A 5966-nucleotide genomic window follows, 5' to 3' on the forward strand; every position below is an offset into this window, starting at 1 on the left:
AAAATTTGGGGACACTACCGAGTTATATGACATAACAGTACAAGTTCTCATATGTCCTGAGTCTTAATTGACCTTGGAAGGCTAGGGCCAAAATGTTGGCTTTCCTTGCAATGTTGGCTTTCCTTGCATCAGATTTTTAAATACCAGTGGGACTTGAAGTAGAGGAATGTGGTCAGAGGGTCGAAGATACAATGAGAACACATAAAGAATGATGGTGTCATACTTACAGACCTAGATTTCTATTTGTGAGTACTTACATGGTATTATTCTCTTTGTTGCTTTTCCATATCAGTAGTAATAGTTTTTATTTCTATTTATTATTATTTTAAAGACTTCTTTTTCTTTATGGCACTGTAGATTGAGCTCTCATACATGGTAGGAAGTGTTCTGCCATTGAATTACAACACTTTTTATTTTTATTTTTGAGATAAGATTTTAGTAAGTTGGTTTAGGCTGGCCTTGAACTCATGATCCTTCTAAGTCTCCAGAGTAGCTTGCATTGCAGGTTTGTAGCATCATACCTAACTAACTTAATTTTTCTAATCTAAAAACCTTATGTCTAGCTACAGTTAAAACCTGTATCCTCTATACAGAAACTCTGATGTGGGTTTTTAGGAGGTGGCCAATGAATCCCTGATAGGTTTGATGAACATAATGTGTTTCCAGATGTCTAGGGTCAGATGACTGTAGGTCTTGGAAATGGCATCAAAAGTGGTTTCACTGAAGTTGCCCAGGATGGTAGTGCAGTGCCTGGCCCGGTGTAGCAGTATCGGGTTTGGCCATCAGCAGCAGCTTCATGAAAGTGGGCTGAGATGATGCCAGTGCCTTGGAGTGAGATAAGATGCACAAGTACAGAACTGTAGCAGCCTGTCATCTTGCAGGAGAGAACATGGGACTTGCTGGTGGCCTCAGTGGAGAGCTTGACCAAGATGGATGACCTGACCAAGATGGATGACCTCTGGGATGGTGGTGGCTACCTCCTTGGAACATTTAACACCTGGATTAATGTGATAATTATAGTTAGTTTTTTTTTTTTTTTTTTTTTTTTTTTGTGGAACCGGGGATTGAACTCAGGCCCTTGCACTTGCCAGGCAAGCTCTTACTCTACTGAGCTATCTCCCCGGCTCCCAGTTGTAGTCTTTGATGGGGCCAAATAACTTGAATCTGATCTGCTAGCCCGAGAGAGTCTACTTGTGCACCTGTAATCTACATGGTCTTCAAAACCTCATCTTTGAGAGTTCCTTGTAGGAAAAAGAGAGTGATTTCAGATTGCTTGATGGGCCAAGAAAAGAGATAGATCTTCTGTCCTTGACCAAATGGTCCTGCTTGGACAGGGATGTGCGCCTTAGCCTTGACCTTGACATTTTCAGCCAAATCATGCCCCCATGCCATTGGCAAAGCTATCTTGAAAGTCACCATGATCCCTCCTGGCAGGGGTGGAGGGTTACAGACTTCTATTGCATTGAAATAATCTGCGGTTTGATATTTTTCAGAGAAGCAGCAGTAATAATTTTTTTTAAAGTCAACTTTAATGAGGTACAATTTACAATCAAATGCATCTATTTTACATAGACAGTTCAATGAGTTTTTTTTTTTTTTTAGCATCAGGTTTGTTGGGTTATTTACTTACAGAAAGTTTGCCTTCTAAAAATTACAGTTTTATGGTTTTGATATATACATCAACACATGTAACCACTGCCACAATGCAGATTAAGCTGTAAAACATTTCTATCATCCTCGTTACCCCTCTGCAGTTATTTGCCCCAGCTCAGCATGCTGATCAGCTTTCTGCACTATAGATTAGGTATCTTGATTTCAGAATGTCATATACATAGAGTCACAGTGTGTATGCTCTTTTGTATCCAGCTTCTTTCTCTGTTCCTAAGATTCATTTATGTTATTACTCAGTCTGATACACTGGTAATGATCTGTGAACTTGAGCCTGAAAAGAAATGAGTGCAAGATGAATAAAGTTATAGACAAGGAAGTAGGTTTTTTGTTTTTGTTTTTTTAAATTTTGAAACTTAATCTCACTGAATCAATAAATTGAAATTTATAAACCTTCTGTCTCAGCTTCTCAGACTGCTGGAATTACAAGCATGTACCACTATTCCCAGTTAATTTTTGTTTTTTAAAATTATGCGCCTGGGAATTGCTTCTGATATTTATTGTCATCATAGCTGTTTCATGCTATGGTTGGCAGAACATGGAAATGAGACCTAAGGAACGTGATTTCTTGTCTGTAGTATAAACTTCCTTTGTAATCTTAAGCAAATCATTCTACCTTCTAGGCATCATTTTCTTTAAGGCTATTCCCCTCCCCCCGCCTTTTTTGGGTACTGGTAATAGAATCCAAGGTCTTTTTGCTGCGCTACATCCCTGCACACATCCCTGCACACCCCACCTCCCTTTAAAATATTCTTCTCTAATTTGAGACAAGGTTTTATTAAGTCACTAAATTGCTCAGGATGGGCTTCAGTTTGTGATTTTCCTTCCTTAATCTCTTAGAGTGCTGGGATTACAGGCATGTGCCATCACATGTGGTTCAGGCCACTCTTAACTTTAGAGTTCCAATCTAGATCAGGATAACTACATACATTATAGAAAAGGATGTAGAAAATTTAATAGGTTGACCAACTTGAAATATGAATACCTTACAAGGTTTGAGAGTACTGTTACACCCATTAGCTAACCTATACACTGAGAGTCAACAGTAGTGTGCAGCACTTTAAGTCTAGTAGGTAAAGTAGACACTAGTCTGTGAATTGTCTCTCTTTGCTGTCCTTTTTAAAAAATTTTATTTATTTATGTGTGTGTGTGTGTGTGTGTGTGTGTGGTCAGCTCAGCCCACCAGGGGGCGGGGCTGGCTGGCATGTGGTACAGGGGGACTGAACCGCGGTCCCTGTGCTTTGCTAAGCTTGTTCTAAGTAGGTGCTTTAGACCACTGAGCCATCTCACCAGCCCCTTTGCTGTCCTTCTGTAGGAGAGGTTTTGCAAGTTAGGGATAGACATCTTAGGTTTTGTAGAGTATAAAGGAAGAGACTATTTCATGAGTATATATGTATGTATGCATGTACATATACATTGATTGATTGGCACTGGAGATTGAACCAAAGACCTTTACACTAAGCTACATCCTCAGCCTTTTAAAAACTTTTGTATTTTGATATAGAGTCTAAGTTACTAAGTTGCTCAGGGTGTACTCAAAACTTGCTGTTTTCTTACCTCAGCCTCAGAGAGTGCTGCCATTATAGTTGTGCACCACCATATTGCTGAGTTTTGATAGAGATTCTGTGAAAAGAACTGATTAGAGATCTGTCTGTTATCTGGGTATGTCAGTTCATGAACTTAATTCTTTCCCCAATTTTGGTTGCAAATTGGATAAGAATAGAATGAAATTTAGTAGTTAGATTTAATGTTGACCTTATGGAGAACTTTGATTTGGTTTTTGTACAGTTCAGTTTGTGACCAGAATTGTGGAAAGAATTAAGGCTGTGAACTGAGATACTGTATCTGATCTATATTTATGTGGATACTAGCCAAGCATACTGATACATGCCTGTGACATGAGCTATTCTGGAGCTTGAGACAGGAAGATCACAAATTATAAGATAGAATAGGCAATTTAGTGAGATCCTATTTAAAAAGAAAAACAAAGCTGAGAACGTAGCTCAGTTGTAGAGTGCTTGCTTGCCATATACAAGGCCCTGGATTTGGTCTGCAGTGCTATAAAAAAAAAAACCAAAAAACCAAAATGCAGCCAGCCAGATAGCTCAGCAGACTAAAGCACCTGCTTAGGCAGAGCAGGGATTCAATCCCCAGTTTGCCATGTTGGCCCTACCCACAAGGTATGCTGAGAGGGCGATTGAGACTGAGTACGGTGGCGTGCGCCTATAATCCCAACACTTGGGAGGCTGAAAACAGGACAATCACTATGAGTCCAGATCTACATAGTGACACCCTGTAGACCCTGTACTAAATTCATTTTTTAAAAGATGTATATAAAACAATAACAAACTATATGCTCATAAAAAGCCAAACAAGATGCTATTTATCAGAAAAGAGACTTATAAAATTTGATCCCTCCCTCCAAGAAGACTTACATTTTAAAAGGGTTAACAAAGAAACAATTACTTATTTAAAAATTGAATAGAAGAGCTGGGTATATAGTTCAAAAGAAGAGTGCTGACCTAGCATGCATGAAGAAGTCCTAGGTAGTCCTAGTATGGCTCAATGAAAGGATGAATGAGTGAGTGAATGAATGAAAGATAAAATTGGAGCCAAGAGTGGAAGATCTAAAAATAGTACCTAAAAACTTACAGGAAAAAAATGAATATGACTTCATCTTTTAATTATGATGGTATGTTTCTTCTCTATAATATAAATAATTGTTTAGTTGAAATGTTTTTAAAATCAATATCAATGTAAAGAATCCATAATGAGCAAAACATTAGTATTTTGAATAAAGACAGGATCCTAACACTGAGTTTTCCTTTTGCCTCAAGCTCCAGTATGGGTTGGCATGGTAGTGTGGCTAGATTTTGGGTGGATGGTCATAATGGGAATGAACTCAGGGCCTCTACATTGAGCTAGCTCCTCAGCCTTTTTATTTTGAGGCAAGGTATCTAAATTGCAGAATTGCCCAGGTTAGGCTTGAATTTGGGATCTCAAAGTACTGAGATTATAGGCCATGTGCCCTCATGGTTGGTTCGTCAGAAGATTTTGATCATATTCTTTTATTTTTAAAAGATAATTTACTGCAGTGCCAAAGTTAGATTGTAGGAAAGGAAGGAAAAAAATCTTTTCGAAGAATCTCTGACCAAGGTCTACTTATAGGAAGAGAAACTGCATTAAGTATTTTAAACAAAGGTTTTAGAAGAATGAAAGAAAAACAACAGAAGAATGCTGGGCTGGGGAGATAGCTCAGTAGAATAAGCGCTTGCTTGGCAAGCACAAGGTCCGGAGTTCAGTCCCCGGTACCGCAAAAAAAATAAAGAAAGAACATTGCTGAAGTAATCTTGAGTTAATAAGTGCAGGAAGCCCCTTATACCACTAAGGCTGGGAGAACAAAAGAGAGGAGGTAGTTAGCAGAACTTCGGACCTCTAGCAGTGAGCTCTGAGTATCTCATGCTGTAACCTTTTGGAGGTATCCTGGCCTGATGGGGGGAAACTAGGTAAACTGATTCAGAGGGAGTGAGCAGAGCAAATTTGGTGCTATGCCCAGGAGCCACAATCTATTACTGCTACTGCTTTTTAAGGCTTTTCCTGGGAATGGTGAAAGAACTTAGAAGTTTGAATGAACTGTTAGTGCTGGAAGGACACTGATAAGAGGTGGAAAACAAAAAGAATGTCTTTATTTCTTTTTTTTTTTTCTTTTTTTTTTGTGGAGCCAGGGATTGAACTCAGGCCCTTACGCTTGCCAGGCATGCGCTTATTCAACTGAGCTATCTCCCCAGCTCAGAAAGGATGTCTTTTTCTTACCTTTCTGCAGTCTCATTGGCAGAACTGTACAGGAGAGGGCTGTCAAAAAGAGTCATGGAAATGAAGTTTGCAGCCTTAGCCTCATTGTTATAAAACAGAGCAGAAGAGGGTAAGCTTGGAGCCTATAACTGGAACAATGACCACCATATATATTTTAGAAAGAGAAAACTGAAGCTATATAAGGCCACTTTATTTGTCAAGATTGTTGTTCCAGGTCTCCTGTGCTTTTTCTCCTATGCTTTTCATTTAATCTGACATACCATTTATTGTTACAAAGCACTGCTATTTCATGTACCCCTATGAAGATAATGCTACCAATGAAGACATAAATTGTAAGATATATACCAATTTCAGAGATTTTAACAAGTGAAAAGAAAGGTGACTATCTTAAAATTGATAAAATATGATATATTATGTTACCCTGTAAGAATTTGTTTTTGAGATTTTTACTTTAGGTATTCCTGTAGGATACCCAAGTAAAAAGG

General features: G+C 38.6%; 1 protein-coding gene across 4 annotated transcripts in view; it reads left to right on the plus strand.

The window, feature by feature from the left end:
• Nucleotides 1-5966, plus strand: part of Acaca (acetyl-CoA carboxylase alpha) — a 292108-nt gene that overhangs the window by 82169 nt on the left and 203973 nt on the right. The gene's annotated exons all lie outside the window — the stretch shown is intronic.

This window comes from Octodon degus, unplaced genomic scaffold, assembly GCF_000260255.1.
Source record: "Octodon degus isolate 3935 unplaced genomic scaffold, OctDeg1.0 scaffold00164, whole genome shotgun sequence".
Classification (NCBI taxonomy): domain Eukaryota; kingdom Metazoa; phylum Chordata; class Mammalia; order Rodentia; family Octodontidae; genus Octodon; species Octodon degus.